The sequence below is a fragment of the Triturus cristatus genome, chromosome 10 (genome assembly GCF_964204655.1).
Source record: "Triturus cristatus chromosome 10, aTriCri1.1, whole genome shotgun sequence".
In the NCBI taxonomy this organism is placed as follows: domain Eukaryota; kingdom Metazoa; phylum Chordata; class Amphibia; order Caudata; family Salamandridae; genus Triturus; species Triturus cristatus.
The window spans coordinates 198,584,128-198,604,843 of record NC_140593.1 but is presented as its reverse complement, the minus strand read 5'-3'; positions in this window follow the sequence as shown (position 1 = coordinate 198,604,843).

The window sequence follows — 20,716 nt, the reverse complement described above, 5'->3', positions numbered from 1 at the left end:
TCCCGATCAGGCCCACTGCCAGTTCAAGATGCTCAGCCACACCTACAAGGCACTACACTACCAGGGACCCACCTAGCTCACACACCATCTATGCTTCCACCAGCCAATCATGAACTTCCACTCTGGATCACTTGCACTCACATCCACACCCCCATATCCATATGAGCAAGACAGGAGGTAGGGTGTTTTCATACATGGCAGGCTAAGCCTCGAACAACCTCCCTCAGCTCATCAGGTCAGCTGCGTCAAATATGGATTTGTACTATGAACTGTACACCTGGCTCTTCGAGTGATACTACTTGTAGTGCATGCACCTACTCAGCACATGGAGACTCTCTCAGGTGACACATTGATCCTCTACAAAGCCACATTAACTGAGTTTGCATTACAGTACACTTTTGGCTACCTAGCCCAAACGCAAGCTCAATTGCATCATGGTGCGGGGGCCTGCATTGGTACTGGCATATCTGCCAAGTTTCCAATGTCCATGCATGATGTGCTGCTACAGTCCATGTTTTCTACTTTGTATTCTGGAACTTGTAGTCCTGTTTTGTGAAGGGATAAATAGCACTATAAGTCCCAGTATTGAAAGGAAATACCTGGACTGGGGCAGCAGATCATGAATGGACCTTGGAAACTTGAGAGGGCTGGACTGGGCTAGAAAAAGTTGGTATTGCCCAAGGAAAGGACAGTTATGTATTGGATGAGGTAACATGTGGGGCATTCCTGCCCTTTCACTCAATGCAGTGGATCAAAGTGTGTTGCTGCTTTGACCTGCATGACAGTTTGCTAATATATGGCCCCTTGTTTTCACTCAAACTGTAGTTTTTGATGGCCCTCTACTTCAGCAGTCCTGCCCTTCCACTCCAGCTGCCAAGTCTGTTCGAATAAGGAATGAAACCTGCTCCTTAAATGGATCCAACTCCTCCTGGTCATCAGGTCCTCCTCCAGTCATCATGACTGCCTTAAGGCCTGGGACAGTTTTTTTTTGTTCCTGCATTGTAGTTGTGGCACCTCTTCTTGCACCCCAGGATGGTGCTTTTTTGTGCTTCACAGCTTTTTTTGTCCACAATGGATTGCCAAATGGCATACTTCCTCCCTAATGGCAGTTCTGCGGTGACAAATAGGAGATATACATTTTTTGTCACCTCATTTATTAATATCTGGTTCTCCCCCTCATTAAAGTTTGACTTCCTCTTCCTTTTCCCCAGGGAGGATGGTAAGTCTTATGGGTTTGGGTTGTTACCCTCCTGTTGGGTCCTTGAGGTTCCTTCCATGCATCTCTGTATTGAGGAGTACTGCTGTGTAGATTGGGTTGCGTTTTCAGGCGCTTCCGCGACGCAAAGCACTCCTGCATGACATAATGCATATTTGTGGCACGTATAGGTACTTTATCACAAGCGAATCAACTTTGTGTCACTTAGGGAGTACTTGTGTTTTGGCACTTTTCGCCATTCCCGACACTGTTTTGTTAGAATTCCTGATGCATCTTTGGTCCTCATGCCATTGTGCGCCGAACCATAAATACGGCGCATCAATAGCACTGGGAAATGCCACAACACAGCGCAGATTTTTCTGACACAACGCTGCATTGCATCAGTGATAAGAAATGTGCCCTGTAATCTAAATCATCCCCAGAGCAATGGTCGAAATGAGGCAGCCAACAGGATGGTAAGTGAATGTGTCAGGGGAGCTGTAATTGATGGTGTTGATGTGGGGGATGCTGTTTGTGCTATGTTGTGGTCATACCACTTCATGCCTCACAGTGTGACAGGAATTTTACCATTTATGGCTTTCAGAAGAAGAGTCACACAAGATCATTTGAGGACGGCATTGTTAAAAAGTTTATCGAGGTGAAATCCAGTGGTGGGTTTAAACAAGACATTGGCAAGATCCGTACCAATATTTGGAAAAGTCAGAAAAAGAGTCAATAAAAGTATGAATTGATTAAAGGAACCAAAAATTGTCTTTTGAGAAGGGTGACAGGGTGCGAGTGAAGCTACCTGAATCCAGAGTTGTTAAAGGAACAGTGATGTTTGCTTCTACTAGTCAGGTGGTGGAGGTTGGTAAAAATGGATGTGTGGTGAAATTGTTGAGTGGACAATGGTGAGTGATTAGTGAAAGTGAAGGGGCCTGAGTTTGCATAGGCTAAGTCTGTAGTGATTAGTGGAAATGAAAGTGTTTCTCGAAGGATACATACATGAAAAATACCTGGAAGATATAGGGATTTTGGTGAACACAGAATTTGTCTATTTTAGGCTATGCATTTGTGAAGTTGTTTTTTGCACTCTGTAACACAAATGTATTTCTTCTTAGGTAAACATGCTGTTATTACCAGGCAGAATTATCATGTTATTATGTTAATTTCTATTACTTTTTCCAATTGTTTTTCTGTTATTTTTGATTCCTGTTGTTTTAACATTCATTGTTATTTTTGTTATAATCTTGTTGTAATATATTGGAAAAAGCAAATTGTGCTGTATGTTGGGATATGGGTTCTGGGATTGTGTTCTTTGGCTCGTGCCACCTGTGCCCTGGTGGAATGTGGAATGTTGGGTTTGGTATTCTGCAGAGAGCAAGAGAAGAACAGGTGAGGGATGACGGTTGGAGTCGCCGCAGCACTTGTTATCTGGGGACAGCTGACTGTGTTTGTCCTGTTTTGTTCTTCAATAAAATGCATTGTTCAAGACATTTGTGCTGGGAAACTTACTTGTGTTCAACATGTTCTCATGGAACAAACATATGTCTCATCTTTTTCTTTCAAAAAAGTGTTTTCAATGACACTGCAACCATTGTTTGTCTTTCCGTTTGTTGAAATTACTTCTACAATAAAAGTATGCAACCCAATAAAACTGTGATATTTTGTTTGAACTACAAAAGGTTTGTCTTTGGAATCTCAGCAAGAATGAGTTCTTGATTCAATTTTTCTAAGTTACAAGATGCTTACAAAATACCTAAAAATTGTAAGAAACAATCTGATAAATTGATGTTTTTAGAAAGCAACTTATCCGTCCTTAATCTTGAACTGCATGACCTGACCTGCACAGTAACAATTTTAATGGTTTAGACCAACACTGTACATCTAATACAGGTTTAATGATTAACTCTGAAATTACCTTTTCTAAAGAAACAAGCGATATCTCTAAGTGTGAAGAGGACGGGGAATCGGATTTGAATGTCATCGACTCAATCGATATTTAGAATTTTATTAGTAAAAATCATTGTATTTCAAGATCAGTTAGCACAACGAAAACATTGTATTTTTTTTAATAGCGCATTCATTAAACCTTCTTTAAAAACTATAATAAATCTTTCTTCTAATAATTTATGTTGGTTGTACATGGGTCACATTGGTACATTTTTTCATCTATTTTTTGGGTGTGAGCAAGATAGTCTCTTTTGGTTAGACATCTAGAGCACTCTTAGTTTTATTGTTAATATCAAGGTTTATTTTCATTGTCGTAAAGTCTGGTTAGGTAAAATAGACTGAATTAATTTAGTTAAATGCGAGTCTTTGGAAAAAAAGAGATCCTATATGGTCTTCTTTTACCACGTGTAATGCCTATTATTTGTAGTGTTTGTTACAGATACTTCGAAGTTGTCAAGGTCTCTAAACCTCCTTGATTTTATTTTATGCACTGAATTATCTACTGACAAATGTTTTCTATTTTTCCCCTTTCCTTTTTATTCGTTTCTTCTGTTTTCTTTTTTTCAGCTTTTTAACTGGGAACAATCATTTTCCTTTGATGATATTTCTGTCGAAATGAAAAACACTATGCTAAATTGTTTAGTAAATGGGCATTCCACTTATATAGCTATCATACTGTCTGTTATCTGTTAATAATGTGCATTGTTTCATTTATTGCATGCTTTTCTAAAGAAAATATCAAACTTAAGCAGGATAGCTGCCTTATAAAAAAAATGAGTTTATGCTAAATGTTGTCGAACACTATGTATAAAGATATTATTTATGTTACAATGTTTCAGAGTTACCAGTGTCCACTTCAAAACAGAGAACCCGAAATATAGAGACGCTTAAACACTAATACAAAGCAGAATGATGAATCAAAGTGATGATTTGCTGTGTTTCTGTTATCTCTATTTTCCCAGTTCCCTTTTTCTGTGTCTACAGATACCCTACAGTTAAAATGTATGTGAGATTGATTTTGGATTCAGCAAAGTGTGGAAACATACATCAACCATGTAGGATACTGAATACAAGGTTAGTGTTCTCTGACAGAAGGCAACTGTAGGCAATTATCACGCAGTTTGTTAGTCTTTAAACATGGTCATATGTGACTTAGACAAATGTTAGAAGACAGTGAAAGGAGAGGATCACTAAGACAGATTTTATCAACAGATTTTCATCAACAAGCACCTCACAACCCGCGTATATGCCCACCTGCTGTAGGAATATGAGGGGACTCCGGCTTGCTCACAATGCTCTGTAATTGTAACCATCAACACTGCCCTGTTATGTTTTGTAAAAGCGACAATTAAAAATATTTAAAAAACAACCAAGCAACTCACAACCTACCTTGAACTAAACCATCTGCTAGACAACACTCAGGGCCATATGTAGGTAGCTAAATACCGGTCGGTAGCGGCTGAAATTCGGTAAATATCCCATTACCGACCGGTATTTAGGCATTTGAGATGTAGGAGGCATGATTTAAGGATTCGGTAATTTACCGAATCGGTAATGGATCGGTAAAATACCGAATCGGTAAAATACAGATTCGGTAAATTACCGAATCCTTAAATCATATGTAGGGAGCACTCAAGTGCATGTTTTATTGTATTCAGGATTCGGTATTTACCACCAAATACAGGTTGGTGATAAATATCGAATACCTTTCAAAAATCTATTTTTTGCTGTTTTGACAGTGCCATGTGGCAGACATACATGCCCTTAGGGCACACATGCACGATTCAGGGGTGCAACAGGGTGTCAATGTGACACCCTGCCACCCTTGAATATGCTCCCCCTATTACCGATTCGGTATTTACCGAATCGGTAATGGTGAATGGCTTCCCATTGATTCCTATGGGCCTCCAGGCCCATAGGAATCAATGGGATGGTATGCCTCATTACCGATTCGGTAAATACCGAATCAGTAATACAGAATCTTTCCGAATCGGTAAAATTTACCGATTTTTTTACCTACATACTATTTACCGAATCTTAAATACCGAATCGGTAAAATTCGGTATTTATGAATTGGTAAATAGTATGTTACCTACATATGGCCCTCAGTCATTATTCAGAAAGAACCACAGCACGAAAACAGCTCTCATCACGGCCACCGATAACATTCGAATCATCCTGGACAGAGAAGAAACAGCTGCCTCATCCTGCTCCACCTCTCTGCAGCCTTCGACACTGTCTCCCATAACACCCTCATCAGAAGTCTCCACGAGTTTGGTATACAAGGATCAGCTCTAAAATGGATTTATTCCTTCCTCACAGAAAGGACTCAAAGGGTCCAGCTGCCACCCTTCACAACAGAAACCAAGAAATTGATACGCAAAGTCCCACAGGGATCGTCCCTCAGCCCCAACCTTTTCAACATACATATGACACAGATCACAAGAATTCACTGTCATCTCCTGCACCAATGACAACTAACACATCGCAGGCACACATCACCAGTAGGCTGTACTACAGCAGCACTCTCTATGCCGGTATCTCAAAACAGCTCCTAGACAAAGACTCCAGACCATCCAGAACACCACTGCAAGACTCTTACTTGACCTCCCCCACTGCATCCACATCACAATGCACCTCAGGAGGATTCACTGGCTCCCCATTCACAAGTGCACCAATTCAAACTTCTCATGCACACATACAAAGCCCTACACAATACAGGACTAGAAACCCCTAACAGCCACTTTCACCTACCCACCAGACACCTGCATTCTGCCTCACTCTCACTTACACACATTCTTCGCATGGGCACAAGCAAAACTGGAGGTTGCTCATTCTCCTGCATTGCACCCAAGACATGCAATAACCTCCTTCATCACATCAGAGCCCCTTCCTCACTTATTGATTTCCGCAAGAAGCTGAAGACCTGGCTGTTCATATGAGCACCTTGGGGCCCGAAACCTACACACATGGGCAAGCTCCTGGACACCCTATTGTGTGATTGGTGTATGCTATACAAATCAATATACCATAACATATGATGCCTGTGAAAAACTACTACTATCAAGAGGCACTATTGTTGCAAAACCAAATGTATCTTTTCTCAATGCATTACTCTAACAGGGCAAATGAGGTGACATTATGTCCCCGATATTAAACTACAAAATATTTCATATGCTGATCCTCCTCCTATGTCAATAGGGCCCCATGTTTTTAAGATTCCTCCAATTCATTTCTTCATATTTGCTAAAGGGTGCTACAGACCTTGTGATGGTTAAAAAACAATAATTACACCAGGTAACCAAAGTGCCCAAATATACATTTTGCATAATATCTTAACATGTATTTAATTGTAGAGGAGGGTGCTGCGGCCTCACATAGTCAGACATCCTTAAGGGAGTGGCTCTTTTAATTGCTGAGATGCATCAGATAAACATTTGAAGGCTTCTACCCCTCATGGATGGTCTTTCTGATCTCACTTGTTCAATTGTACCTTTAACTGACATAATAGCTAGCATCTTGTATATCTGCTACTCAACTGCCAATCCAATAAGATGAAGAAAACAATTACCTTACAATAAGAATTTGCGTCAAAGTGAATGAGATGACCATCATGTGTGCTGAACAATCAGACCAGGCTCAAATCAAAAGTATTATCTCAGACTTACTCCATACTCCAGTAAATTTCATGGAAGGGGAGGATCATGTCTGCAATAATATTAGGCACAGGAACACATCATGAATGTCAGCCTTAGACAGGCACGCACATTACCAGAAGAAATAGGAAATAAAAGAGCTGGTGGAACAAAATAAAAAAATGTTTCCTGTATGGGTAGAGTAGGTTGTGGAATAAGAGTCATATTTTATTTGATTTCAAGCAGCAGAAGAAGAAATGATAGGGCATAGCAACAATTGCCCTAGAAAACAATCGGTTTTGAAGAGAAAACAAATCGAGGAACATTACAAGATGTGGTAACACAAACAGAAAAACATCTCAGTGTAATAGGAATGATATAGCTCACATAGCATTGCAGCGGGACACTAGCATAATTATGTGTAAGGAGTCTCTATTCAAAAGTGTCCCGATCCTCCGTCCAGTCAGTATCTTGTGTAAAGAGTCAGTTTCTGTTTTCATTTTACTTAGTCTGGAATAAGAAAACCGCATGTTTATGGCTGGCATCCTAATATCTCCAACCCCTACTAATGGGCATATGTTTACTGAAATGACAACTTCAGCCATTCACACATATAACTAAACTGAACAATATTGTAGTTAAGGAGAAAGTAGGATATTTTTTGAGGATTGCCAGTGAAGAAGCATTTTCTAACCAGTCTACCCTCGGTATCACAGCTGGACCGACGCAAATGGCACTGAGAGGAAGGGAGGTGCTTCTTCCTGAAATATGAACTCTGAATTCCATAAAAAGGACACATCTTTTCGCATCTAATGCAAGTAAAAAGTGTGGTGCGACTGACAGGTGGGTCTGAATTTTACATCATTCATATCTGAAGTATTGTATGATTTTTTATATCAGGGTGATATGGTGCCAATCTATCTAGGATTGTTTTTACTCTCCACAAACATTCCAACTGGTCGTGTAATTTCCATATATTTTCTACCCTCACCTGGAGGACTGCAAAATGTAATCACTCTTTGAGTTTTTTTCATAACCGAGGAATTTATTTATTGCAATGTTCATAAGGAAAGGCATATTTATTTCTCCGTGTTAATCTTCCACTGAGAGTAGTAGAGCAAAGAAATTCAGTGGGCAAGAAATTATGGAAGCCCTGTCTAAGTGATAAACCTCCAGTAATAACCACAAGAAAATGAAGGCTTGTTATTCAAAGATAAAACACTTGCATGTACACCCTAGTAAGTTTGATAACTCTGAGAAGCCTGTCAGTTAGTCAATCAAGATAAACATATTCAGCGTTTGTGCATTGTAGAAGTCCATTTACATACCATAAATTCACATACATACAGTACATTATTAATAAAACTACCATTTTGTCCACTCAATATGCAGTGGTTCATATTTCAAAGAAACTATAGGCAAAAAGTCTGAATTTCAATAAACAGAAATATAAGAGAAATTTCACCATATCACTTAACATGCTAAACAGACCGGATTCATAGGGCACTGAAACAACATCACCCTGTATTGTCCAGGTGATATAGAATGGTAAATCTATGCTTCCCAATATATGTTTACCTTGACATATATAGTGATATTTGATATTGTGCAGTCAATGTAAGTCATATAAGTACAGATAAGTATGAATGAATGAATGAAGATAGATTTATATTGCGCAACTAAAACCCGAAGGCATCAAGGCGCCTACAAACAGATCAAAATCAGAAAACAGAGCACCACTACGGGTATGATTTTGCGAAAAGACGGGTTTTCAAGGCAACTCTAAAAAGCTGTAAGGTGGGAAGAGACCTGAGTTCCAGTGGAAGATCATTCCACCACTTAGGTGCCAGAAAAGAGAAGGCTTTGCCTCCCCATCTAGCTTTCCGAATACGGGGGACTAGTAAGAGAAGTCTGTTGGAGGAGCGCAAGTTCCTGGAGGGGCTATAATGAGACAGAATAGATCCCACTCCAGAAGAGCTACCATTAGCTAGAGCCCTATAGGTCATAACCATGGTCTTGAAAAGTATCCGGTCCTCTATAGGAAGCAAGTGTAACAATTTTCTGGCAGAAGTAGCCGAGGCATGCCTGGGCAGATCAAGGACAAACCTAGCTGCTGCATTCTGGGCTACTTGCAGGCGCTGCAGCAGACTTCTATTAAGTCCCGCATATAGCGCATTGCAATAGTCCAGCCGGGAACCAATAAGAGCAACAGCAACTTGTTTCCTTGCCTGCTGCGAGAGATAGTGTCTAATTTTTCTCAGTATATATATAATGCCCCAGCAGGTAGAGACCGTTCTATTAACTTGTTGACACATGTTAAGGGTGGGGTTGATCAAAACTCCTAGGTTCTTGGCCGACGAGGCAGGATCAGGACACATTCCCAATGAGTCCGGCCACCAATCATGAGACCAAACCTCTTCCTTCCCTCCAAACACCATCACCTCCGTCTTCTCCCCATTCAGTTTCAATGAATTATGGATCATCCATTGTCCCACTGCCTCCATACAAGATTTAAAATTGGAGGCAGTCTACCTAACTGACTGGGAGAGAGAGACGAGGATCTGTGTGTCATCTGCATAGGAAACTACCTCCATCCCAAAAGATCTAATTAGTCTGGCAAGGGGGGTCACATATATGTTAAAAAGGGTCGGACTTAAGGCCGACCCCTGAGGGACCCCACATTGTAGAGGTCGACATTACTGACCTGCTACTGCTGGAGCGGGTAGTACAAAATTTTGTATACCCCCCCATTCTGCATGTTTATATTAAAATGAATAATCAATTAATTGTAATATTATTAATTTGTTTGAAGTGATAACTCACCAACTATATTAACAAAAGAATTACACGTGGGAATTGCATCTTGCATGGCTATATTAATTGTAAACTAACTTGAGTACGCATATTAATAGTAGAAAACTAGAATATTGCATGTTATATGTTGCTTTGGTGATGTATTTGTGATTTGTGCTTTATTCAGTAAATATAAACTGCTCTGAGTGTTGCTTCTGCTAGATAAATACACACACATATGGGTATTATCAAGGGGATAACATTTTATTAGCCATTTCTATGTTTTAATTACGTTTTTGTGTTTCTTTTGCTTAAGTTGACCATTTCGGCCTATACAAGATGGCTGAACGAGACGTTAAACGTGACTGCCCTGACAACACGAGGTTCTGGGTGAAGTGCGCAGGCGTCACCGCCAGCAGCAGTGGCCTGGACCTGACCCCGGGAGAACATGTACCCTTCAAGGATGCTTCGGGAACCCATCCAAGACCAAGACAATGCTTGATTTAAAAACCGGAACCAGTAAGTGCGATGACTCCATTTTGCGGACTATGTGAGAACTTCACCTCACGACCCCAAGTTGACTAATCCGGACTCTCTAAACCCCGATCTTGATACTTTTTGACATTATTTTCATGATAAAAGTAGGTAGGGAATTAGGCTAAATCTGTCGCTGATGCTGAGGTCTTGCTCTTCTTTGACGAACTCAATTTCCTGACATTATGCTGACGGAGAGGACGGTGACACAGCTGGACAGCTGTTATCCTGAATCTTTGAGAGGCTAAATTGCGGCCTAACTTTGCTGAATACATTCTTCTTTGACTGATTGACTTAGAGGACGACTTTAGCCAGAATAGGTAAATATGATGCTCTGAAATACTGATGATGATTTCTAACGTTTCTTGCAATATTTCTTAGATAAAGAGTATTGACTAATTGACAAATGTTTTGTGTCGATTATTTTAATAAGAGAACAACAGTAAAGAAGTAATGTGCAGATAGACGAGTTATTCATTAAAACCATAAATAACAACTAAATGATCCATCTCCGTATGAGAGGGATCATTTAGTCTGAGGGTCTGAGGGCAATGTGTTTAAGGGTAAGGTAATGTCAGCGTTTGGAAGCGTATTTTCCCCTCAGGAAAAACAGATCAACGGAGTGTAAGTATATTGGTGTTATGGGCCCCACCAATGAATTTATTTGAGTGAATTGGATGCCGAGGTGGTTGGTCTGTGCCGAAGGGGGAATTTGATGTTCCGCGCTGCAACACTACCATCCACATATAGAGCAAGTAGTGAACTGATTACCAACTGACAATCACAGTGAGTAAGCTGTCAGTGATTTGTAACAGTTGACTGACAGGATACTGAATACAGAAAATGTGTCCGAAATCTGAATTGGGTCCCAAATTTAATTTACAAAAATGTCGTCCCATTAGGTGCAGATTTATTATTATTTGTCCCAATGATTGACATTTTTTGCAAACAATATTTACGACAGTATATTTATGAGACGGTGTTTTCCCATCGATATTCTGGTGCCATACCCTTAGTGACCACAAGATTGGTGCAAACCATTGACATCTTTCCTTACAAGTGTATAGCAGTGCATCACTCACTTTGTCTTGTGCATTACAAGGAGTCATATTATTGACATTGCAAGTTGCAAAGGTTTTTGCAACTCAGTCATACTTTTGTGCAAAGCAAAGTTTTGCACCCGCAAAGCCTGCCAATTTGTGCAAAACAAGCTTTGTGAGTGCGAAGTGTCTTAATACAGCTGGGGCATCTTTTGCATAAGCCATGGGCATCTTTCGGATGAGACATAATTTACCTGATGAAAACTAAGATGTCATGGTGCTTGGAACATAAAACCATACTTCTTTTAAACTGATGTTAAGATGCCTTATTAAGTCAGGCGACACGATGCCTGACACCATTCTATGACAAATAGTTACCCAGAGATCTCCATATACTGTCTCTAATTCTACTAATGTGTTATTTCAGGTAAAGTATACCTCAGTTCAGTTCTGTTTCAGTGTACCAGTGCTTGTGTCGTGCTAGTATCCACGCCTGTAGTGAAAATGCACAGATGTTTGTTACAGAATCAAACGTGAAACAGAAAACGTTAATTTAAAAAAAAAAAAATCAGTTAAATTATTTGTCCATGTTTTTCATTTTACTCTTGTCTAAACCATCTTCTTTAGTACACATAATTGTACTGGAATTATATATGGAAACATTTCTTACACAAATAGTGGGATTCTAATGAGTAAGGAAAGCGTTTTCAGCAAAATAAACAAACATATTTACTCGCCGTGGTGTTCCAATCTATGTTTTTCAGAGCAGAAAGGCAGCTTTTCCTGTACAGTAAACTCAGGATCTAGCCTTCGGCTAAAGTCCTCTGACTGTGTCAGAAGATAAAGCGAAAGATGAATAGGAGCTGGTTTACAGAAACAAAATGCTGAAAGCTTAATTGAGCATGCAAAGAGAAAGGGGATGTCTAGGCTACCAGCCCTGCGACTGCAGACAACCCTTAAAAGGGAACCCGGAAGTCTGGTTTAAATCCGCGGTGTCTGTCAGGGTTCTGTCAATAACCATTTACTGTCGATGAGCACACTTCCTGACGCTTTCCTTGTTACACAGAGGGCAAGCAGCCTGTCTCTGCCACCTATCTCAAACAATATCTGACAGGAGGCCCTCTTTAAAGCGGTGGAAAGGGTGTTTAACTATATGAGCATTCTAATAAGGAGACACCTTCACTTCCCCCATTATATTTACAACTTTAACTATGGCGAGCCGGTGGAGACAAAACAGCTCCGGAAATGTTTAATACCAACCAGCCTCACATTGCATGAAGCGGGAAAAACAAAAACACCTATTGGTGAGGTGGGCGGAGGGGTGCACAGTGGAGGGGGTGTTTTGTGGGCCTCTGACACCAGGGAACCGTCTTTTGAACGTGGCCAGCCATTTATGTTTTACCGATAGATTTATTTCGGAAGAGTCCTTCCGGATATGGTCACAATTTTGGTTTATTATTTTTAGTGAAATATCTTTATGCAAGGGTGTAGAGTAAATGTTCTTGTTCCCAAAAAACACAATATTTTAATTCATTAGTACACAAACTCGCAAAATGTATTTTAGACACTATTCTGCTTACCTCTCTCATGTATGATGTGCATGGATAAGAAAAAGGCAGGCATCACATTTTTAAAACGTTTTGCTTCCATGTAGCACTCTACTTAATTTAAATAATCGTGTTCAACCCAAGATTTCTTTTTTTTTGTTCCATGTGTACATTAACACCATTGATTTCTGGCAGCGTTGCACCTTTCCAAATTAGTCCACAACAACGGATGTAAATTCACTGGTCTGGGAAATAAATAGGTATGTACACATACAAGTGTTATAATAAATTAATATATATTAAAAAGACAATTCTTTTTGGCCGCTTGGAGGTATAATGATATCACTTGATTGGGGGGTAACAATTTAAAATAATGATTTTTATATGGTTCGGTAGCACAGTTGCTGATGTTCCTAGGTGCAGCAAACAACAGGTGTTATTCTTACCCAATTTAATGGTATTGCGTTTATCAGCCTCGAAATGATGAAAGGCAACCAAATGCTTTATTTAAGTTAATGGGATTGCCTTAAAATCAGACCCTCCTATTGGGTGCAGAGGCAGCCCAAAGATATACAGCACCCAATGATTTAGATCATAAGAAGCAGTGACCGCAAGGTTGTGGTTAATCTAGGCAATCAGGACCAGTTTCAAGTGAGCTAATGATCCCTTTGCATCCTTCAGTAAAGAGAATAATGACTTAAACGTTGGGCTCAGCCGACGGCCTGGGGGTGTATTTCAGGCTAAACAATGAAGATTGGGAACCTCCACCATCTCCACTACAACCCTAACCAAACGGATGGTTATATCCGCCTCTTCATGCATCTACATTTCCACTTGATGATTAGTCTGCATTCATTAACATGCTCATCTTTTTAGTCCTCATGATATAACCGCCAGTTTCATGGTTATGATGTAAAGTGAAAAATCAAATCACACAGAAAGGGCCAGGGGAGATTTAAAGACCTGCAGGAGTTGACTCCCCAAACCCTTATATTGACCACAAAATAAACGCCTGGTTCTAATAGAGAGAGAGGGCACCCTTAGTTGCATCTTCACCACCCTTTTCATTGCCGGCTCACCGCCTTGAAATTGGCAGTGGAAATACAACTCGGAATATGTTCGGAGGTGCCAGAGCGGCACCACCAGCATATTCCTCGCTACGGGATCCTGGATCCCGACGGAGGCAGCGTTCCAATGGTGTTCTAACCGCCACACTTGAAATATGGTGGTCGGACCCACAGTGGTGGCTGAACCGCCACCGCAAGTTCGGCGGTTCTAGGAGCACCGTACTCGGAATAAGGTCCCGGGTGTTATAACTAATATTACAACTATTGTTGTTTACATGCATGCTATTTCCATTGATTTTTACAACATTGTATTCATGGCATATTTCAGTACATTTTATGTACATATATATAAAACCCAGGGTTGGTCGACGTTGATTAGTTATAGCCAGGTCCATGTTTCCATAGGAAATAAATATTTTGGTTTGCTTATAACTTTGGCATCATTTGACAAATATATACCTAACTCTCCAAAAAAAGAAAAAGAAAACTTTGGCCGCCTCAGCTTCTTCCAGGAAAGTTTTGGAATGATCCATTAATCATTGCTGAGAAAAAGGGAGGTCCCAAAGCACATTTTACATCTGCAATTTTATATCGGAAAATTAGACACAGCTAAAGGCAAAATGGCTAAAGAGAATTGCACCAAATTTGGTAGAAAGCTAGATCTTGGTCCAGACAATGTGCTTTTTGAGATTTGGTGTAAATTCACTCACTAGTTTTTGTGAAATTAAATTTCAAATTGTGTGTATGTATCTCGCCACGGAAGATGCATGGAGCTGCCAGATCTAATGATCAAATCTGATGGCCTGGCACCACATCAACAATGATGTGGTGGCAGCCATTTAGGACTCAGGTATAAGTTAAAATAAATATAGGGGGCAGGGTAGTGATAGGGGGATAGGCCTCGTAGATGGCTCCTAGAGGAACCTCCCCACCCCTTCCCGGACCAAATATGTAATTTTTATTTATTTATCGTTACTGTGGATCCATGGAGGACCCACAGACCCCTGACCATGAGAAACACGTTGTGGCCGAAATGCATAGGTTTTTACTCTGTGCTATTGTTTAATAAGTTAGAACACTCTGACTTGAGCGTGTCCTGTTTATTTTGTCTAAGAGACCACAGAATGTGCTTGGAAAATTGAAATGAGTGGTACATATACCGCTGACTACACCCTCAAGACCATGAAGAGCATCCGCTCCGGAGTACCCTTGGATCCCTACCCGCATCACATCTTCAACAGAGCTGGTACCAACATCGCCCCCAAACTCTGCTGCATCATCAACTTCTCCATCAATAGCACCACCTTCCCAGAAGACTGGAAATATGCAGAGATCAACCCCTTGCTGAAGAAACCCTCTGCCAACCCGATGGACCCCTTAAGAAATTCAGACCCATCTCTCTTCTCCTCTTCCCAGTCAAGGTCATTGAGAAGGCCATCAACACCCAACTTTCTGAGTTTATCGAAGTGAACCAAATCATGGACCTCTCCCAATGTGGCTTGTGAAGCAACCACAGCACTGAGACCACCCTCCTTGCCGCCACAGACGACATCTGCACCCTCCTCAACCGAGTTAAAAACTGCAGCCCTCTGGACCTCTCAGTCGCCTTCAATACTGTCTCCCACACCAACCTATGCACAAGACTCGACGACGCTGGCATCCATTGCAAAGCCCTGGAATGGATTCTCTCCTTTCTCACCGGCCGAACACAAAGAGTCATACTACCACCGTTCCACTCCGAACCCACAGAGATCAGATGCGGTAGGCCCCGGGGCTCCTCCCTGAGCCCACTCTCTTCAACATCTACATGACCCACTCGCAGCCATCTCCAGGAACCCCGGACTCAACATTGTCTCCTATGTGAGCAATACCCAGCTGATTCTCTCCCTCACCAATTAACCTACAGTCAACAAGACCAACTTCCACGACGGGATGAATGCTGTTGCCACCTGGATGAAGAGCAGCTGCTTCAAGCTTAACTCAGAGAAGACTGAAGTCCTCATCATGGGTCTCCCCCTCAGCCTGGGACAACTCCTGTTGGCCCACAGCACTTGGAACCCCCCTATACCCACAGACCGCGCACAAAACCTAGGCATCATCCTGGACTCCTCGCTCACCATTAACTACCAGATCAATGCCATCTCATCATCCTGCTTCTACACGCTATGCCTGCTTTGAAAGTTCTTCAAGTGGATCCCCACCGAGTCCAAAAAGACGGTCACCCATGCACTCATCATCAGCAGAATAGCTACGGCAACGCACTCTATGCCGGCATTACCCAGTAACTCCTCAAGATACTGCAGAACATTCACAACTTCTCCACCAGACTCATCCTTAACATCCCTAGCCACAGCAACATCACTGGCCACCTGAGAGACCATCACTGGCTCCCAGTCAACAAAAGATTCAACTTCAAGCTCCTCACACACGCCTACAAAGCTCTGCATGACGCGGGACCTGCATACCCTTAACCACCGCCTCGCATTCCTCGCACCCACTAGAGACCTCCGCTCCTCCCTGACTGCCATCCCACGAATCCCTAAGATGAAGGAAGATCCTTTTCCTACCACTCAGCAAAGACCTGGAACACCCTGCCTGTCCACCTCAGGCAATCACCGTCATTGCTTCAATTCAGGAAGGACCTCAAGACCTGGCACTTCGACTGAATCTCAGCAACTTCAGCGGACCTGCTGTTTCCCCCATTCCCCCCGCCCCAGTTCCTTGAGACCCTTGCGGGTGAGTGGTCATGCTTTACAAACCTCTGATTGACTGATTGAATATATATGTATACACACACACACACACATATAGATGGCCTTACAGAAGCTTTAAATGCTAAGCAAGCCAGTGATATAAAATAACATATGTCTTTTAGTTTGTAAACATGAGTGACTTCACGTCAGCAGCTCTATGTGTTTGGGTGTTTAAAGGTGTCTACCTGGAAGACTGCTGGCTACTGTCAGAGGATGTAGAGCATGTATGTCTCTGGGTATGTTGCTCCCTCTGCATAATTGCAGATCTGTGGCATATATGTCAATATGTGCTTGTATGCTGTATACTGTGTGCATATTGTGTGTTGTTCTGTATGTGTCCTTGCACTACAGAAATGTCAATTGTATTGCATTTGTCAATGCTTATTTCGACAGGTGTCACTGCCCGTTTTTCTCAGTATTTCTCAGTTGACTGAATTGTCTTCTTAACCTTTTTGGGCCACATCGGGAATGATTTAATTTGTTTATTTTCTCATACGTTGCACAAAGCAAAAACAATTCTGCCCTTAATGGATAATGAAGATAGAATCCACACAATATTGCAGAATATCTAGCTTTTTTGCTGCGAGCCTTTTAAACAAAAGTTGTTCTCCAGCGAACTTCCACACTACGACCGTGCACTACTGATACCTATTCGGAGGCTGCACCTGACAGTCTCCAGATCTTCCAAACTGCAGTGTTATTCTTTACGAGGAACAATGACATTCTCAGATACAAAGAAGAGCTTTATAATCCCTGCCCTCGTCGTGTGTGAGTAGGACTGTCCCAGGGCCTGGGAAAGCTTCTTCCTCAAGAGACCAGTTTCATCAGAGAGCCGCATTTACATGTTATTAGGAGCAGTGACTCCACCTGGAGCTTGCCCAATCAGTGCCAGGGAAACAATGCAAACGCCTGACGTAGATGATGGACTTGGGGAAAACACGTATGTGAGCACAAAGTGCATTTTCAGAGGAGCAGCCCTGATTCCAATAAAAAACATTATTTGTCAAACATAATGTCAATTCAAATGAAAAAAACATCAACTAACCTTAGGGCATATTTACAAGGGCCATATCGCCGCTTTTTTGGCTTTTAAAGCCAAAAAAGCGGAGATAAAAATATCACCCTATTTACAAGAGGGTGCTAACATGCATTAGCGCATGTTAGCACCCTTTTTTCCGACGCCTCACTTTGCATCTCTAATGAGATGCAAAGTGGGCATCACTGGGCAGTACAACCTTGTAAATATTGCTGATGTGCACATCACGATATTTACAAGGTGGCCCACGCATTTTAGCATACGTTAGTTTTGGGCGAAAACTGCTGTTTTCGCCAGAAACTAACGTCTGCTAAAATCATGAGTAACCCATACCTAACATGGGGGTGGATTCTTGTGTTATGACCACATGTTCGTATCAACAAGCATATCGCCGTTTTGCAGGAAACATCGCACTCCCCATTGCTTAAATTATAACAAAAAAAAAAGCAAGGGCTCTCTGGCTTAGAAGAGAGACCCTTAGCAACGACACTCTCCTAACGCACAACGCAAGGCTAGGCTTCTTCAGTTTCCTAGCAACACATTCACAACAGCTGTTTTTCCTTCATTGGTTAACTCAGACTTCGTTTTTCTCCGTTTTCGCATCAATTTCGACGCTTTGGCCACATCCAGCAATTGTTTTGGCACAAATCAAATATTAATTATATCTAATACCAGAAATTAATATTTATATTATAATTAATACCTTAAAAAAAAAAGAAACTTTACCTGAACTTTTACCATGTCTGACGTCGATTCAAATGAATCTCAGACCCAGGTTCCCCCTCCCTTTTCTAATGAGGAGATTATTAAGAAGATAATTCATAAGGAATTACACTCCTGTATGAGGGAAACTATAAACAAAATTGTTGCAGGGAAGAGGTCGCTTTCAGAGCCCACGATTTACCCTTCTCATCATCACCTACTAAAAAAACCTGAAGGTAAAAGAATTAAAAAATGCAACAATCTAGAAAAGATAAGCACTTCCGGAGGTCAAAGCACCTCAAACATATTGGGAGATCTACGCACCTCAAATAATGAAGGAGGACTAAGCTCCTCAATTAATACGGGAGGCCTACGCGCCCCAACTAGACCACCTGCCAACAATGGCATATCTCATTCGGATGCCCCAAGCGGCTCACATCCTTTAAGTGCTTCAGATCCCCTCTTATCCAACGAACTGGATACTTCTAGCGAATCCCTGGATGAATATATTTTGGACCTAGACCAAATTGACGACGATATTAACCATGACTTATCCAATGAAGAACTTCCCTCCTCCTCTAAAGAAATTATTTTTGACCCACTTGGTGGGGAAATGTTTTCTCCCGAGAATTTACAACACCCAAGGAGCTCTCAGTGGTGGCCACAAAAACATGTGGCTAAGTTTATTAAGAGATAGATCAAGAACCCCTTGGAAAATGAGACAAGAAACATCTTGAGAGCATAATGCCCTCGCCCCATCATAGAAGATAAATTTTGCTTAACTCCCAACTTAGACCCTGAACTCATCAAGTTCTTATTCAAATTGGGCAGGGATCCTCGGAAAGGTATGGAACGCTCTCTGAAAACCTGCCAAGACCGCATGCTCGATATGCTTGGACCACCAATGCTTCTCATCCAAATATTGATCTGCTTCGAGGATGGAGCCAAAGAACACTAATCCTCCTCGGCAACGCTAACTCAGCCTTGAATACTGAGAGAAAGAAAGTAGTCTTGTCAAAAATCGACACTAAACTCTGCGACATGGCAGAAAAAGAATCTTCATCCAATCCCAATGGCCTCCTTTTTGGGGAAGATATGATCAAAACTCTGGGAAAATATGTTGCCACATTTACTGCCCTGGACAGAGCACAATCAAACATTTGCAGAGTTTTCAACCCTAGTGTTTTCGCAAGAGCCGGCAGAAGGGGTCGTTCTGCCGGACGATTCTTCCAAAGACCCTTCGCTAGACAAAGAGGTTTAGGTCGTCAGTTCCAAACCAACAATTCCTTCTTTCCACAACGAGGACGATCTTCCCGTTTCAGAGGTTTCAGGACCAGAGGAGCCAATCCATCCAACACCTCATTAAGTACACATCCCCCTCCTCCTTCCTCTTCTACTCAGAGAGTAGGGGGTCGCCTAAAGCATTTCCTACACGTATGGAAACAAATCACACACGATCCTTGGGTTTTAGAAACCATTCAAGGATTCAGAATAGATTTCACGGAAAGACCCCTGCAAGTTTCAACTCCCCAAGTTTTAAACCTGTCACTAGAACAACACTCCATTGTCGCGGAGGAGGTAAATTCTATGCTAACAAAGGGCGCAATCATAGAAGTTCCTTGGGAACACAAGAATTTTGTGAGCAATATTTTCCTTGTGGAAAAAAAGGACAAGGGGTGGAGACCGGTAATAAATCTGAAAGAATTAAACAAATATCTCACTTACAATCATATCAAGATGGAAGGTATCCATCTCCTCAGGGACATGCTTCTTAGAAAAAGACTTGCTAGTGAAACTAGATCTAAAAGACGCATACTTCACCATTCCCATGGCAGAAGAATCCCAATTCTTCCTTCAATTTGCGTGGAACAACCAACTCTATCAGTTCCAAGCCCTGCCTTTCGGCCTATCTTCAGCCCCATGGTGTTTCACCAAAGTAATGAAGGCGATTACCATGACCCTTCGAGAAAGGGGTGTCCGTCTCATAATCTATTTAGAGGACATCCTTCTCATGTCCCAGGACCATTCTCAAATCCTGAAAGACTTGAACACCACGGTGAATTTAATAGAGAGTACCGGTTTTATTTTAAACAAGGAAAAATCCATCCTGATCCCATCGAGGTCTCTAGAATTCCTAGGCTTCACGGTCGACACATTAAAATCAATGCTTTTTCTTCCTCGAAAGAAGATTTCCAAGATCCGGAAGGAAATCTGTCACGTTCTGAAATTAGATCTCATAACATTAAGGGAACTAGCCAGACTTCTGGGCCTCCTTTTTTCTTCTATTCAAGCTATCTTTCCCGGTCCTCTATACTACCGCGCCCTTCAAAGAATCAAGGGCAAGGCCCTCCGCTCCGGGCTTTGGTACGGAGACAGAATTCACGTAGACATGGAAGCCAGAGAGGAACTGACCTGGTGGCTAGAGAATCTAGATGCATGGAACTGGAAAGCCATCTTTGGC